General features: G+C 37.0%; 1 long non-coding RNA gene across 1 annotated transcript; it reads right to left on the reverse strand.

Annotated features, from left to right (window-relative positions):
• Positions 1-1,165: 1,165 nt before the first annotated feature.
• LOC110902662 lies at positions 1,166-2,608 on the reverse strand. Its single transcript, XR_002571313.2, has 3 exons — positions 2,506-2,608; positions 1,986-2,039; positions 1,166-1,493 (listed from the first exon to the last, which is right to left on the reverse strand). It is a non-coding gene; the product is annotated as an uncharacterized LOC110902662 (long non-coding RNA).
• Between the last annotated feature and the right edge of the window lie 15,860 nt (positions 2,609-18,468).

Raw genomic sequence — 18,468 nt, forward strand, 5'->3', positions numbered from 1 at the left:
TAAAGACCAACATAATTCGAATACGAGTTTGGTTTTCGAATCAAATTAGCAACCAGTTTGAATTCAAAATTTGTTTTTTTAATTGAATTCAAAGTTTACGTTTTTCAGTTTGGTTTTAAATATAACACTAATTTTAAATAGCAAGCCCTACATTCACATATTTTCCGAATTTATACTTTTTCACTTTGGCACTGACTGCTTACACAAATTACTATCCATTATTACAACCTAACCTAACCTAAACTAATATTTTATTGTATACTAGTATTAAGCCCTTGCGTTGCAGCGGTTGTCATAAAACTGTGTTAAGTAGTAGCAATACTATACCATTGTCAGCGACTACCAACACCGGAAAAGCTCGTAAAAATAAAATAAATAAAAGCGGGAAAAAAATATCGCCGAGCGAAAAGCAGACGTAAAATCTTTGAATCATGCACGCTCGTTGCTGAGAAATTAAACCGAAATGTAAAACATAAAAAAAAATAACTAAGTCCATCCAGGACCCGCGTGTTGGACGAACTTGTCAAACGCAGAAAAATAGATGTGACACGACGAGCCAATCAAACGGGAAAAAATATACGAAAAAATGTTGAACCCCACACGCACGTTGCGGTGCGTTAACTTACAAATTTAGAACGAAACGAAAAACTTGGGAAAGATGAAAAGTACGGTGGAGCAAAATTGAAAATAAAAAGAGTTGAGATTAAATTGCAAAAGATGAAAAAGTTTGAGTTAAAAGTAAAAAAAAACAAATGGTCTAAATTGCAAAATTGAAGTTATTTATTAATTTTAGATAAGATAAGAAAAAAAATAAGTGATATCTATATATTGGTTATTAATTAATATTAATACTAAAGGAAATTTATTAAACATCTATATCTATATCTATATTATATAATAAAAGAAATCACTTTAGGGATACATGGCATTCTCTCCTTCAATCTCATAATTTTTATTTATAATTTTATTTTAATTAATATACCTATTTAATATTATATATGAATATCACTTAGAAATATCTTAATTCCTATTATTTTTAAATTAATATATCTTTATAATTTATAAGTCGTGCATAGCTTTTTTTATTTTATTACTAATGATGATGATAATGATAATTACGTGGATTCTTAAAGATATGTGTTAGACCCGCATATTTAGTTCTTATAAAACCATTTACAAGGATAATTTTAAGACTTGAAATAACAAGTTAAATTCATATTTTTGACAAAAATCGGACATGACCCATTCGTACAATGAGCATACCCCTGTTTCATACAACTTTCATACAAAATATTCCATGACCCTTACGACTAGACGCAATGAAAATCCAAAGAAAACATCAATTTTGACCAATACATCTACTAACAAGTTTAGACAAACTTTCACTATTATTTGACCCAAAACATTAAAGCAACTAGCGGAAGCGCTTGATATGTTAAGTGGTGATCACGTGCTCGCTTCAACTCGCCAAATAGTCTAAGATGAGGATTTACCTACATTAACAAGAAATTTTAAAGGTTAGATATCACGCTCGCTAAATCATAATTCTTTCATTTTAGTTCCATCCGTATATGAACTTTTAACCATTTTACGCATTCGACTACCCAAAAACTTGGGTATAGCATAAACACTCTCAATGAGAGTTAAGCATACACGTTCGACCCGATTGATTGGGTTATTTGCTTTCAACATAAATTCTTCTTTCCATCCGTATAACGGATTAAGCTTCTAGCATTCGTTATAGCATTCAAAACCACCCGTTCAAGACGGATGGTATCATATCATTACTCGACCTAGTTACTCGAACCGGTCGATTTGCTTATCATAGCTTAACCTTCATTAGCTTAGCCAAATCCGCAAGGGATTTGCTATTTATTTACTAATCACCGTATCCATTATAGCAAGAAATAATCATTATAACACAAATTGCTCGACACAGTTACTAACAAAAATTTAAGTAAAGTTTTGTACGTCACGAAACATACCTTTGTCTTGTGAGCTTTCCGACTTCTTAGAACCTGAGCCCTCTTCCTTTACGCCTATATTAACACATCCGTTCATTTGTTTAGTACCCGGAATTTCATTCCATTACATTCAATATTTCACATAGTTGTTCATTTAAGCATTTCATCAAACACATGGCGGGTTTCGCATTTTTGGGACATTTACTCATTTAACTAACATATATTACTAAGCTAATTTCTTTAATCATTCAATAACATTCAATTAAGCTTTACTCTAAATCAGATTATCTAGTGATTATTCATCATAAACAAGGTTATTCCTCAACAACACACACACACATATCAAAACTTGATCAATTTAACCCTAGCAACTTCTCATCAACTTGGGTTTCGGCTATTAACCACAAATTTTCTAAAATTCAGACATAATCCTGATCCTACATCATAACCTTAACTAAATTTCATAAATTTCATATCATGCATTCAAGATTAGATCAAAACCCACTTTCTACAATTTGTTAAATCACAAAATTGAACTTACCCTTTCAATGGACAAGTTAAGAGCTTGCAATTTCCTGATTATGCTTTCAATTTCCTTGAATCTTTATAGTTTTCCTTGTGAATTAGATGAAGCTAGGGTTTCTTTCCCCCCCTTGGCCCTTGTTCGATCGTACAGAACCCCACACACGTATTGTGTGTGGGTTTTTATTATTAATCATTTTTATTAATCTTATTTTTAGGTATTTATAGCTTTAGTCCCTCTATTTCCATCACAACTTTAATTTTAACACCACCCTTTTATTGCTACATTTTAGCTTATGCATAATAAATATTTTTGGGGTGTTACAAGTCTACCCCCCTTAAAGAGGTTTCGTCCCAGAAACCTGGCACAAACATATTTTTAAGTGTGTACGTACCAAAAAGGAACGGGTAGTGCTTCTTCATCTCGTCTTCCGCTTCCCATGTAAGTTCCGACCCCTTTCGGTGCTGCCATTGCACCAACACTTGTCGGATAGCCTTGTTGCGCAGCTTCTTCACCTTGACATCTTTAATGGCCATTGGTCTTTCGACATAATTCAACCCCTCGTCTAACTCAATGTCATCAAGTGGTACTGTCACACCCCAACCGATGGCGGAAACATCGGAGTGAGACGAAGAAAGATTGCTCATCACTCATAACGCTAATTATGACAATAGAATTAAAGATAAATTTATTTCATTCATGAATAAATGTTACAATACATTAAAAATACAAGAAAATAATACAACAACAAATATGAAATTTATACAATGTATTTGACCTAAGACGTCTAAGTGAGTATCTAGGCATCTTTGCTAGTCCGTTTTCATAGCATCATCAATCCTCAACCTGTAACATGTTTAAAATACAATTCAATGCAAAAGCAAAGGCGAGTATACAAGTTTAAGCATAAGTATAAGTATAAGTATAAAAGTTTAAAACGAATCCACATGGCAACTTAGTTTATACGAGATCAACCTAACGTGGCATGCAATATTTCTAGCCAACCTCTGTTTACGCAAGAAAGTTTAATTAATTCAACATGACCCAAGTTTAAGGGGGGTGGTGCGTTACTCCTATAGCGCTATACATGTCGAAGGAAGGCTCGTGAAAGCTAATGACTAAAACATATCACATAAGTATGGTCCACGTAAGCATCAAGTATCATAGCATAGTATTCATGTATAAGGATTGTTTTGTGCATTGCATAAAGAATAAGTTTAAGTGTAGTTTAATAGTAAAACATGTTACACCCCAAAAAGTGGTAAACATAAAAAGGGGGTTGCGAGTATACTCACAGTTTTGCGTATGGTAAAGCTAAACCGCGAGCGGGATTGATGAAGTCTCGAGATTATGAGTGGTTGCGTATAAGAATTCCTTATGGTTCGAAGCGCAAGAATTAAGATTGGGTAACTTGAGATGACAGGGGATTATCCTAAAACAAAACGTGCAATGTACTAATTAAATAAAATAAAAGGGATAACATTCTAAGCTATTTAATGAATATTATATCCTTATAAAAGAATGGTTGATATAATTGTTAGTAATTTGTTTCATTTAGTTTAACGAGGATATGAAGGAGAAGTATTTGGGTATTTCTTTTCTTGCTCTCAAAAACTCCAAGCCTATTCCATAATGTTACTTTAAGTGACTTATATTTTCAAAACTTGTTCTCTAAAAAGTTTTCTCATCAATACACAGTCTTTGTTAAAATAATTTGTTTATTAAAGAACATACTATCTAGGGCTCCTAAAAGTTGAAAGCCAACATATTCTTAATATATCCAACATGAATTACAAAGATAATTTATTCCAATAATATACAATTAAACCATAAACTGATTTAAAAGTAATTGCAAATTTAAAACTAACTGATTAAAAATATAACAAAAAAAAATAGCTTCTTTTTAACAAAAGAAATTGAAATCAATCCGTGTGAGTGTGTGAGTCCTGGTTCGAACTCAGGTCTGGCGGATTTAGGTTTACATGAAATAGAGATGGAAATCACTTTCTTTAATAAGTTACCCAACCAGAACCTTAACCCATACATACACAACTTGAGACAATGACTATCTATCATCTTCTTTATTTAGAAAAGAAAGAGCTTACGCACTGTTTAGTTCTACCATAATTTCCATTTCCATTTGTTTGCATGATTATAATCTTTGAAAAAAATATAAGATTTAACATGGTTTTAAGCGAAAGGAACTATCGAGGAAGAAGGGTATACCGAACACGACATTACGCGGTTCCGTCGTGGACCTCCGACGTGAACTCCGATGAACTTGAACCGAGAACAAACAAGACTAATGTTGACCGGGGTGAACTGGAGTCGACTGACCAATGAACCGAACATCGAATCTGAACCGAGACTGAACCCGAGTCTACACTTCGAATTGAACCGGGTTGAACCGAAGTCGTCTGCGCTGACCCGGACCCTGTACCTGAGTCGAACCAGACCCGAGACCAAAACAAGCCCTGACCCGAACCCGAAACAATCTTCAAACATGAACCGCCGCCACTGCCGTCTTGTCACCACGCCGCCACAGGCGGCGGTGATGGTGGTCGGCCATTTGTCGGGTTGAAGGGAAGGGGTGCAAGAAAGGAGGGGTATCGGTGTGGGTGGTGTTCGCCAGAGATCGAGCGGCCAGAGAAACTTGGTCGGTCGATCACAGTAGAGACAAGGTCTATGGAAGACAAAGTTCCTTCTTGATTTTTATGGGTATGCTTGTTGCCTGTATGCATAACCGAGAGAGGGAGGGAGGTTTTGAGAGATGATGTTGTTTAATGTGTGTATTACTTGTTCATAAGTTGAAGACAAAAAAAATGGGAGGGAACAAGATGTGTCGGCTACAAAAAAATAAAAGGGGATTAGGGCTTCACTTCTCTTAAATAGTTAGGTTAAGTGTGGGTTAAGTGGGCTTGGGCTTAAAGTCCATTAGTGCGTGTCCATTCTTCGCGTGGCCCAAAGGCGTCTCTACGGCCCGTTTTTGAAAATGAACTTCGTAGGATGTCGTATAACAAAGTTTTAGGGTCAAAAATACGTAAGTGGTGTCAAAAATCAAGGCGCGGCGCGTTCGTTTGTCGGTTGCGTTTAAAAGCGAGAAAAAAGCGTTTTTTCCATTTTATAACCATTCTTCGATCTGACTTCGACCGCGATTCTAAAAAATAGAAAAACTAACACGTCAAAAAAAGGAAATACGGAAAGAGCGGAGCGTTACAGTCTCCCCTCCTTTAGGAAATTTCGTCCCGAAATTTATTCAGAAAAATACTTTAAAGGTGAACGAGGTTCGTATAAAGGACAAGGATAAAGGAGGATAAAAGTGAACGATTGACTAATTAACGAATGCAAGTATACGAATGGCATAAGTATTGGATAGATGAAAGTACTGTGTTAGGAATGAGGTCTCATCACGGAAAATCGGATATAATGCGTTTGTGAGTTCTTAAAGTCTACGTATCAGGTCTAAGTAGGTCTTTAACTTAGGAAGTACCAGCGGCGTATCCACCATGTTTTGACCACATTACGTCCGTTTTATATTCGGTGTCATGTTTCGTTCCGTGTCTTACCATACACAGTAGTACACTCTATGATTGTCATGCGTCTATCACCATAATCCCGTGTGCACCCGCGATTATACTGATCGTCGCATAATCCGCATAGCTTGTACTGATTGTGTATGAATCAGGGTATACACAAATTTGAAAAGTAAGAACGTGTACGTATAAGAATGTATTATGTGAGCAAGTCCATGCTTAAGTATGTATGGGACCCACGTAAACGAATCCCTCGGATTCCGCTTGCGTATGGGTACGAATGCATGAATCATGAGTATGTATGAAAGTATGAGCATAAGTTTAAGTTTAGGTATGAATATGCATATAAGTATGAGTATCAACATAAAACGTATGAGTAGTATGAGTGTGAATATGAATACTAACGATTGCGTATATAGTATTAATTGAAAACATAACAAATTTAAGCATGTAATAGTGCTCAAAAGGTTGAGCATGTAAATACGAATGATATAAATGAAATTGTCGTGATGCGACGTCTAAAACGTGTATGATGATATGCATGTATAGTTGTTTAAATGAAACGTTGAGTTTATCGAATCAAAATTAGGTTGAGCTTGGTTTGAAAGATAGAATATAGTTTGCATGTGTAAGGGAACATAACGTACTCATTGGTTATGCATAATGTATTTGGTAATGAATGGAATGCTACTTTTGTTTAAAAGAGTTTATGTAATTCGAGGATGGTCAGTTCTCATGAAGTCTCCTTGCCCACGTTTTGTAAATTGGTGTAGGAAAAAGGTTTTCGATAAAAAAAAATAAGTTCGTCTCGTCAAACCAGAAATTATGAATTTAGGAGGTTCTTGTGAAAACGAGGATCCTTAGAAAAAAATTTAGCAGAAGGAGTTAGTGATTGTTAAAAGTTTTTAACAAATGATTTGTTGATGTTGAAAAGAGTATTTGGTAAAACAATCATATAACATCTATGAGATCTTATAAGTAATTGAGAAAGGTTAGTTTGATTTCGATTAAGAGTGGGAGTCTCTAGTATGATGATATAATGTGAACGTGTTTTAGTTAATAAATCGGATGCGAAGTTCATGGGCAAGAGATTCATTAGACCGATTAGATTGATAGGTAGCATTTCGTAAGGTTTGGAAATTCGTGTAGTAAAACGTTTAAGACATGATTAAGAATCTCGTGCATAGGATCTATGTGAAATGTATAAAGGAATAAAGAATACGTTTGATAAAATAATAAATTTTGAAAATCGCATAAGTAGGGATTTGGTTAATGATAAACAATTTTAGGTATAAGACATGATCGAGTTTGCATAATAAGATATTCTGAAAAGACGTTTTGGTAACGATCGCCTAGGTAAGGGAATCACCCCTAACTCGTTGGTGAGGTCGTTTTAAGGAAAAAAAAGGGGAGTGGAGTTAATCGTCAAGGTAAGGAAGTCACTCCTATCTCGATGATATTTCTCCACTTGTCGTTACAAGGAAAATGAATTTAAATTATATGAAATCATACATATGTATAAATGTATGGAAAAAGGTTCAATATGTTGTGTGTGCGAGAAGAAAATATCGAAAGTAAATTCGAATTTGAAAGATTGCATCGTATGAAATAAATAATAGAAACACATGCTTGATTAAAATTAGGATGGTTCCAAAACGGAACTTTGACTAACCAAAGTGGTCGAAAAATCTTTCGAGTTTGAGGAGCATGCTTTGGCCTAATAGGTGAAACACTCTCGCCGACAAGTTGGTTAACGGTATTTACCCTTCCGGTTACTACATGTCCCAAATCAATCGAAATTTCGAGACTTGACGGGATTAATGAAAATCAAGGAGTGGAACTAGTCGACAAGGCGCGGGTTTCACCCCTAACTTGGCGATTTAGTATCCTAAGTGTGGTTGGTACTCGTCGGGTCAAAAGTTAATTTCGAAACTTTGATGAGGGTCCACTAGAATTTGAAACTTGAATTTCTCCATCAAGGTGACGATTTCACTCCTAACTTGATGGTGAATTTCGTGTAAAAGAAAAAAAGTAGATGGATTGAGGGTCGTTCACCAAATTGTGGGTTTCACGCCTATTTTGGTGAAGTCGTCTCGTTTGTGTATTACGAGTGGCTTTGAGGTTAGTATAATTGAGTAAAAGACGTATGCTCAAAATGGTACCAACAAGTATAAGCATACTAAGTATTGCAAGAAATAATATGAAAAGGCACTTCAAGAATAGCACGTAAGGATGGAATAATGCAACAAGTATTAACAAACAAAGCAAGTATTAACACAAAAGTGGCATATATGTTTAAAAGGCCAAAAGTAAGTAAACAAGGAGTAAATAATGTATCATGCAAGTGGTTCAAGCATAACACAAGAATAAGGCTCTAGAACTATAGACTAGGTTAAAGCATTCCTACTTTTCCTAATTCCCTATAGTTATGGCTCTGATACCAATCTGTCACACCCCAACCGATGGCGGAAACATCGGAGTGAGACGAAGAAAGATTGCTCATCACTCATAACGCTAATTGTGACAATAGAATTAAAGATAATTTTATTTCATTCATGAATAAATGTTACAATACATTAAAAATACAAGAAAATAATACAACAACAAATATGAAATTTATACAACGTATTTGACCTAAGACGTCTAAGTGAGTATCTAGGCATCTTTGCTAGTCCGTTTTCATAGCATCATCAATCCTCAACCTGTAACATGTTTAAAATACAATGCAAAAGCAAAGGCGAGTATACAAGTTTAAGCATAAGTATAAGTATAAAAGTTTAAAACGAATCCACATGGCAACTTAGTTTATACGAGATCAACCTCACGTGGCATGCAATATTTCTAGCCAACCTCTGTTTACGCAAGAAAGTTTAATTAATTCAACATGACCCAAGTTTAAGGGGGGTGGTGCGTTACTCCTATAGCGATATACATGTCGAAGGGAGGCTCGTGAAAGCTAATGACTAAAACATATCACATAAGTATGGTCCACGTAAGCATCAAGTATCATAGCATAGTATTCATGTATAAGGATTGTTTTGTGCATTGCATAAAGAATAAGTTTAAGTGTAGTTTAATAGTAAAACATGTTACACCCCAAAAAGTGGTAAACATAAAAAGGGGGTTGCGAGTATACTCACAGTTTTGCGTATGGTAAAGCTAAACCGCGAGCGGGATTGATGAAGTCTCGAGATTATGAGTGGTTGCGTATAAGAATTCCTTATGGTTCGAAGCGCAAGAATTAAGATTGGGTAACTTGAGATGACAGGGGATTATCCTAAAACAAAACGTGCAATGTACTAATTAAATAAAATAAAAGGGATAACATTCTAAGCTATTTAATGAATATTATATCCTTATAAAAGAATGGTTGATATAATTGTTAGTAATTTGTTTCATTTAGTTTAACGAGGATATGAAGGAGAAGTATTTGGGTATTTCTTTTCTTGCTCTCAAAAACTCCAAGCCTATTCCATAATGTTACTTTAAGTGACTTATATTTTCAAAACTTGTTCTCTAAAAAGTTTTCTCATCAATACACAGTCTTTGTTAAAATAATTTGTTTATTAAAGAACATACTATCTAGGGCTCCTAAAAGTTGAAAGCCAACATATTCTTAATATATCCAACATGAATTACAAAGATAATTTATTCCAATAATATACAATTAAACCATAAACTGATTTAAAAGTAATTGCAAATTTAAAACTAACTGATTAAAAATATAACAAAAAAAAAATAGCTTCTTTTTAACAAAAGGAATTGAAATCAATCCGTGTGAGTGTGTGAGTCCTGGTTCGAACTCAGGTCTGGCGGATTTAGGTTTACATGAAACAGAGATGGAAATCACTTTCTTTAATAAGTTACCCAACCAGAACCTTAACCCATACATACACAACTTGAGACAATGACTATGTATCATCTTCTTTATTTAGAAAAGAAAGAGCTTACGCACTGTTTAGTTCTACCATAATTTCCATTTCCATTTGTTTGCATGATTATAATCTTTGAAAAAAAATATAAGATTTAACAGGGTTTTAAGCGAAAGGAACTATCGAGGAAGAAGGGTATACCGAACACGACATTACGCGGTTCCGTCGTGGACCTCCAACGTGAACTCCGATGAACTTGAACCGAGAACAAACAAGACTAATGTTGACCGGGGTGAACTGGAGTCGATTGACCAATGAACCGAACATCGAATCTGAACCGAGACTGAACCCGAGTCTACACTTCGAATTGAACCGGGTTGAACCGAAGCCGTCTGCGCTGACCCGGACCCTGTACCTGAGTCGAACCAGACCCGAGACCAAAACAAGCCCTGACCCGAACCCGAAACAATCTTCAAACATGAACCGCCGCCACTGCCGTCTTGTCACCACGCCGCCACAGGCGGCGGTGATGGTGGTCGGCCATTTGTCGGGTTGAAGGGAAGGGGTGCAAGAAAGGAGGGGTATCGGTGTGGGTGGTGTTCGCCAGAGATCGAGCGGCCAGAGAAACTTGGTCGGTCGATCACAGTAGAGACAAGGTCTATGGAAGACAAAGTTCCTTCTTGATTTTTATGGGTATGCTTGTTGCCTGTATGCATAACCGAGAGAGGGAGGGAGGTTTTGAGAGATGATGTTGTTTAATGTGTGTATTACTTGTTCATAAGTTGAAGACAAAAAAAATGGGAGGGAACAAGATGTGTCGACTACAAAAAAATAAAAGGGGATTAGGGCTTCACTTCTCTTAAATAGTTAGGTTAAGTGTGGGTTAAGTGGGCTTGGGCTTAAAGTCCATTAGTGCGTGTCCATTCTTTGCGTGGCCCAAAGGCGTCTCTACGGCCCGTTTTTGAAAATGAACTTCGTAGGATGTCGTATAACAAAGTTTTAGGGTCAAAAATACGTAAGTGGTGTCAAAAATCGAGGCGCGGCGCGTTCGTTTGTCGGTTGCGTTTAAAAGCGAGAAAAAAGCGTTTTTTCCATTTTATAACCATTCTTCGATCTGACTTCGACCGCGATTCTAAAAAATAGAAAAACTAACACGTCAAGAAAAGGAAATACGGAAAGAGCGGAGCGTTACAGTCTCCCCTCCTTTAGGAAATTTCGTCCCGAAATTTATTCAGAAAAATACTTTAAAGGTGAACGAGGTTCGTATAAAGGACAAGGATAAAGGAGGATAAAAGTGAACGATTGACTAATTAACGAATGCAAGTATACGAATGGCATAAGTATTGGATAGATGAAAGTACTGTGTTAGGAATGAGGTCTCATCACGGAAAATCGGATATAATGCGTTTGTGAGTTCTTAAAGTCTACGTATCAGGTCTAAGTAGGTCTTTAACTTAGGAAGTACCAGCGGCGTATCCACCATGTTTTGACCACATTATGTCCGTTTTGTATTCAGTGTCATGTTTCGTTCCGTGTCTTACCATACACAGTAGTACACTCTATGATTCTCATGCGTCTATCACCATAATCCCGTGTGCACCCGCGATTATACTGATCGTCGCATAATCCGCATAGCTTGTACTGATTGTGTATGAATCAGGGTATACACAAATTTGAAAAGTAAGAACGTGTACGTATAAGAATGTATTATGTGAGCAAGTCCATGCTTAAGTATGTATGGGACCCACGTAAACGAATCCCTCGGATTCCGCTTGCGTATGGGTACGAATGCATGAATCATGAGTATGTATGAAAGTATGAGCATAAGTTTAAGTTTAGGTATGAATATGCATATAAGTATGAGTATCAACATAAAACGTATGAGTAGTATGAGTGTGAATATGAATACTAACGATTGCGTATATAGTATTAATTGAAAACATAACAAATTTAAGCATGTAATAGTGCTCAAAAGGTTGAGCATGTAAATACGAATGATATAAATGAAATTGTCGTGATGCGACGTCTAAAACGTGTATGATGATATGCATGTATAGTTGTTTAAATGAAACGTTGAGTTTATCGAATCAAAATTAGGTTGAGCTTGGTTTGAAAGATAGAATATAGTTTGCATGTGTAAGGGAACATAACGTACTCATTGGTTATGCATAATGTATTTGGTAATGAATGGAATGCTACTTTTGTTTAAAAGAGTTTATGTAATTCGAGGATGGTCAGTTCTCATGAAGTCTCCTTGCCCACGTTTTGTAAATTGGTGTAGGAAAAAGGTTTTCGATAAAAAAAATAAGTTCGTCTCGTCAAACCAGAAATTATGAATTTAGGAGGTTCTTGTGAAAACGAGGATCCTTAGAAAAAAATTTAGCAGAAGGAGTTAGTGATTGTTAAAAGTTTTTAACAAATGATTTGTTGATGTTGAAAAGAGTATTTGGTAAAACAATCATATAACATCTATGAGATCTTATAAGTAATTGAGAAAGGTTAGTTTGATTTCGATTAAGAGTGGGAGTCTCTAGTATGATGATATAATGTGAACGTGTTTTAGTTAATAAATCGGATGCGAAGTTCATGGGCAAGAGATTCATTAGACCGATTAGATTGATAGGTAGCATTTCGTAAGGTTTGGAAATTCGTGTAGTAAAACGTTTAAGACATGATTAAGAATCTCGTGCATAGGATCTATGTGAAATGTATAAAGGAATAAAGAATACGTTTGATAAAATAATAAATTTTGAAAATCGCATAAGTAGGGATTTGGTTAATGATAAACAATTTTAGGTATAAGACATGATCGAGTTTGCATAATAAGATATTCTGAAAAGACGTTTTGGTAACGATCGCCTAGGTAAGGGAATCACCCCTAACTCGTTGGTGAGGTCGTTTTAAGGGAAAAAAAAGGGGAGTGGAGTTAATCGTCAAGGTAAGGAAGTCACTCCTATCTCGATGATATTTCTCCACTTGTCGTTACAAGGAAAATGAATTTAAATTATATGAAATCATGCATATGTATAAATGTATGGAAAAAGGTTCAATATGTTGTGTGTGCGAGAAGAAAATATCGAAAGTAAATTCGAATTTGAAAGATTGCATCGTATGAAATAAATAATAGAAACACATGCTTGATTAAAATTAGGATGGTTCCAAAACGGAACTTTGACTAACCAAAGTGGTCGAAAAATCTTTCGAGTTTGAGGAGCATGCTTTGGCCTAATAGGTGAAACACTCTCGCCGACAAGTTGGTTAACGGTATTTACCCTTCCGGTTACTACATGTCCCAAATCAATCGAAATTTCGAGACTTGACGGGATTAATGAAAATCAAGGAGTGGAACTAGTCGACAAGGCGCGGGTTTCACCCCTAACTTGGCGATTTAGTATCCTAAGTGTGGTTGGTACTCGTCGGGTCAAAAGTTAATTTCGACACTTTGACGAGGGTCCACTAGAATTTGAAACTTGAATTTCTCCATCAAGGTGACGATTTCACTCCTAACTTGATGGTGAATTTCGTGTAAAAGAAAAAAAGTAGATGGATTGAGGGTCGTTCACCAAATTGTGGGTTTCACGCCTATTTTGGTGACGTCGTCTCGTTTGTGTATTACGAGTGGCTTTGAGGTTAGTATAATTGAGTAAAAGACGTATGCTCAAAATGGTACCAACAAGTATAAGCATACTAAGTATTGCAAGAAATAATATGAAAAGGCACTTCAAGAATAGCACGTAAGGATGGAATAATGCAACAAGTATTAACAAACAAAGCAAGTATTAACACAAAAGTGGCATATATGTTTAAAAGGCCAAAAGTAAGTAAACAAGGAGTAAATAATGTATCATGCAAGTGGTTCAAGCATAACACAAGAATAAGGCTCTAGAACTATAGACTAGGTTAAAGCATTCCTACTTTTCCTAATTCCCTATAGTTATGGCTCTGATACCAATCTGTCACACCCCAACCGATGGCGGAAACATCGGAGTGAGACGAAGAAAGATTGCTCATCACTCATAACGCTAATTGTGACAATAGAATTAAAGATAATTTTATTTCATTCATGAATAAATGTTACAATACATTAAAAATACAAGAAAATAATACAACAACAAATATGAAATTTATACAACGTATTTGACCTAAGACGTCTAAGTGAGTATCTAGGCATCTTTGCTAGTCCGTTTTCATAGCATCATCAATCCTCAACCTGTAACATGTTTAAAATACAATGCAAAAGCAAAGGCGAGTATACAAGTTTAAGCATAAGTATAAGTATAAAAGTTTAAAACGAATCCACATGGCAACTTAGTTTATACGAGATCAACCTAACGTGGCATGCAATATTTCTAGCCAACCTCTGTTTACGCAAGAAAGTTTAATTAATTCAACATGACCCAAGTTTAAGGGGGGTGGTGCGTTACTCCTATAGCGCTATACATGTCGAAGGGAGGCTCGTGAAAGCTAATGACTAAAACATATCACATAAGTATGGTCCACGTAAGCATCAAGTATCATAGCATAGTATTCATGTATAAGGATTGTTTTGTGCATTGCATAAAGAATAAGTTTAAGTGTAGTTTAATAGTAAAACATGTTACACCCCAAAAAGTGGTAAACATAAAAAGGGGGTTGCGAGTATACTCACAGTTTTGCGTATGGTAAAGCTAAACCGCGAGCGGGATTGATGAAGTCTCGAGATTATGAGTGGTTGCGTATAAGAATTCCTTATGGTTCGAAGCGCAAGAATTAAGATTGGGTAACTTGAGATGACAGGGGATTATCCTAAAACAAAACGTGCAATGTACTAATTAAATAAAATAAAAGGGATAACATTCTAAGCTATTTAATGAATATTATATCCTTATAAAAGAATGGTCGATATAATTGTTAGTAATTTGTTTCATTTAGTTTAACGAGGATATGAAGGAGAAGTATTTGGGTATTTCTTTTCTTGCTCTCAAAAACTCCAAGCCTATTCCATAATGTTACTTTAAGTGACTTATATTTTCAAAACTTGTTCTCTAAAAAGTTTTCTCATCAATACACAGTCTTTGTTAAAATAATTTGTTTATTAAAGAACATACTATCTAGGGCTCCTAAAAGTTGAAAGCCAACATATTCTTAATATATCCAACATGAATTACAAAGATAATTTATTCCAATAATATACAATTAAACCATAAACTGATTGAAAAGTAATTGCAAATTTAAAACTAACTGATTAAAAATATAACAAAAAAAAATAGCTTCTTTTTAACAAAAGAAATTGAAATCAATCCGTGTGAGTGTGTGAGTCCTGGTTCGAACTCAGGTCTGGCGGATTTAGGTTTACATGAAACAGAGATGGAAATCACTTTCTTTAATAAGTTACCCAACCAGAACCTTAACCCATACATACACAACTTGAGACAATGACTATGTATCATCTTCTTTATTTAGAAAGAAAGAGCTTACGCACTGTTTAGTTCTACCATAATTTCCATTTCCATTTGTTTGCATGATTATAATCTTTGAAAAAAAATATAAGATTTAACAGGGTTTTAAGCGAAAGGAACTATCGAGGAAGAAGGGTATACCGAACACGACATTACGCGGTTCCGTCGTGGACCTCCAACGTGAACTCCGATGAACTTGAACCGAGAACAAACAAGACTAATGTTGACCGGGGTGAACTGGAGTCGATTGACCAATGAACCGAACATCGAATCTGAACCGAGACTGAACCCGAGTCTACACTTCGAATTGAACCGGGTTGAACCGAAGCCGTCTGCGCTGACCCGGACCCTGTACCTGAGTCGAACCAGACCCGAGACCAAAACAAGCCTTGACCCGAACCCGAAACAATCTTCAAACATGAACCGCCGCCACTGCCGTCTTGTCACCACGCCGCCACAGGCGGCGGTGATGGTGGTCGGCCATTTGTCGGGTTGAAGGGAAGGGGTGCAAGAAAGGAGGGGTATCGGTGTGGGTGGTGTTCGCCAGAGATCGAGCGGCCAGAGAAACTTGGTCGGTCGATCACAGTAGAGACAAGGTCTATGGAAGACAAAGTTCCTTCTTGATTTTTATGGGTATGCTTGTTGCCTGTATGCATAACCGAGAGAGGGAGGGAGGTTTTGAGAGATGATGTTGTTTAATGTGTGTATTACTTGTTCATAAGTTGAAGACAAAAAAAATGGGAGGGAACAAGATGTGTCGGCTACAAAAAAATAAAAGGGGATTAGGGCTTCACTTCTTTTAAATAGTTAGGTTAAGTGTGGGTTAAGTGGGCTTGGGCTTAAAGTCCATTAGTGCGTGTCCATTCTTCGCGTGGCCCAAAGGCGTCTCTACGGCCCGTTTTTGAAAATGAACTTCGTAGGATGTCGTATAACAAAGTTTTAGGGTCAAAAATACGTAAGTGGTGTCAAAAATCGAGGCGCGGCGCGTTCGTTTGTCGGTTGCGTTTAAAAGCGAGAAAAAAGCGTTTTTTCCATTTTATAACCATTCTTCGATCTGACTTCGACCGCGATTCTAAAAAATAGAAAAACTAACACGTCAAAAAAAGGAAATACGGAAAGAGCGGAGCGTTACAGGTACTAGCGCGGTTTCATCCGCAAGACACTTTCTCAATTGCGACACGTGGAAGGTATTGTGAATTCCGTCTAGAGCAGGCGGTAATTCTAATCGATATGCAACCCTTCCAACACGAGCCAAGATTTTAAACGGCCCAATATAACGAGGACCCAACTTACCACGTTTGCGAAATCGGATTATACCCTTCCATGGGGACACTTTCAGCAGAACCAAGTCTCCGACTTGAAATTCAATGGGACGTCTTCTTTTATCTGAATAAGCCTTTTGTCGATCCTGGGCTGCTTTCAGTCGAGCTCTAACCAACTTAATCTTTTCATTCGTTACTGCTATTAAATCACTTGGCACAAGCTCTCTTTGCCCTACTTCTCCCCAGCATACGGGAGTTCTACATTTCCTCCCGTACAGTAATTCATACGGAGCCATTTGGATACCACTATGGTAACTATTATTATAGGAAAATTCCACTAGTGGTAAATAGTCATCCCAACTTCCCCCAAAATCTAGGGCACACGCCCTCAGCATATCAACAAGTGTTTGAATGGTTCTTTCTGACTGGCCGTCAGTTTGAGGGTGGTAGGCGGTACTTATGTGTAATTTCGTACCCACACTCTCGTGAAACTTTTGCCAGTAACGAGAAGTAAATCTAGTGTCCCGATCCGAGACAATTGACACGGGCACGCCGTGTCGAGATATAATCTCGTTCATGTAAATTTCCGCCATTTTCTCGGAAGAGTAGGTTTCTTTAATGGGTAGAAAATGAGCGCTTTTCGTAAGTCGGTCCACGATTACCCATATCGCATCATGCCCCTTTTTCGTTCTAGGAAGCTTGGTTACCAAATCCATCGTTAATTCCTCCCACTTCCATTGCGGTATCTCCAAGGGTTGTAATTCCCCGTATGGCTTTTGATGCTCGGTTTTCACTTGGGAACATGTTAAGCATTTCGCGACATATTTGACTATGTCGCGTTTCATGCCCGGCCACCAATAATTGGCCTTCAAGTCCCGATACATCTTTGTAGCCCCAGGGTGGACCGAATATCGTGACTTATGTGCCTCGTCGAGTAGAGTAGCCTTGACTTCACAGAATCGGGGTATCCAAATTCGGCCGAATCGCGTCTTGAGTCCGGTCGAATTTTCTTCTAATTTATCGATTACACCTTTTAGTCTTTCCTTCTTTAAGTCTTCCACTCCAAGCGACTTTATTTGAGATTCACGTATCATTTCAAGTAATCGTGGCGTAACAATCATCTTCATGGACTTTACACGAAGAGGAGACGGATACTCTCTTCGGCTTAACGCATCGGCTACCACGTTTGCTTTTCCCGGGTGATAAAGGATATCACAATCATAATCTCTGATAAGTTCCAGCCATCTCCGTTGCCTCATATTTAAATCTTTCTGCTCGAAAAGATACTTGAGGCTTTTATGATCTGAGTAAATAGTGCATCTCGTGCCGTACAAATAATGTCTCCAAATCTTTAAGGCGAACGCTACCGCTGCCAATTCTAGATCGTGAGTCGGGTAGTTTACTTCATGCGGCTTCAATTGTCTTGAAGCATAAGCGATGACTCTTCCCCTTTGCATCAAGACGCAGCCTAATCCCTGGTGTGAAGCGTCTGAATAGACCACCAGGTCTTCAGTTCCATCCGGTAATGTTAGGACCGGAGGACGGGATAGTTTCTCCTTTAACATTTGAAAAGCCTCCTCCTGATCTTTACCCCACACAAACTTCTCTTTCTTTCTTGTCAGTTTTGTTAAGGGTAAGGCTATCTTCGAAAAATCCTGTATGAACCTTCTATAGTATCCGGCAAGGCCCAGAAAACTTCTTATCTCTGTTGGGTTCTTCGGAGAAACCCACTTCATTACAGCATCAATCTTTGAAGGATCAACTAAAACACCCTCCGAGTTGATCACATGCCCCAGAAATTGCACCTCTCTGAGCCAAAAGGCTCATTTTGAGAATTTTGCGTAGAGTTTCTCCTTACGGAGAATTTCAAGTACTT

The sequence above is a fragment of the Helianthus annuus genome, chromosome 13 (assembly GCF_002127325.2).
Source record: "Helianthus annuus cultivar XRQ/B chromosome 13, HanXRQr2.0-SUNRISE, whole genome shotgun sequence".
In the NCBI taxonomy this organism is placed as follows: Eukaryota; Viridiplantae; Streptophyta; class Magnoliopsida; order Asterales; family Asteraceae; genus Helianthus; species Helianthus annuus.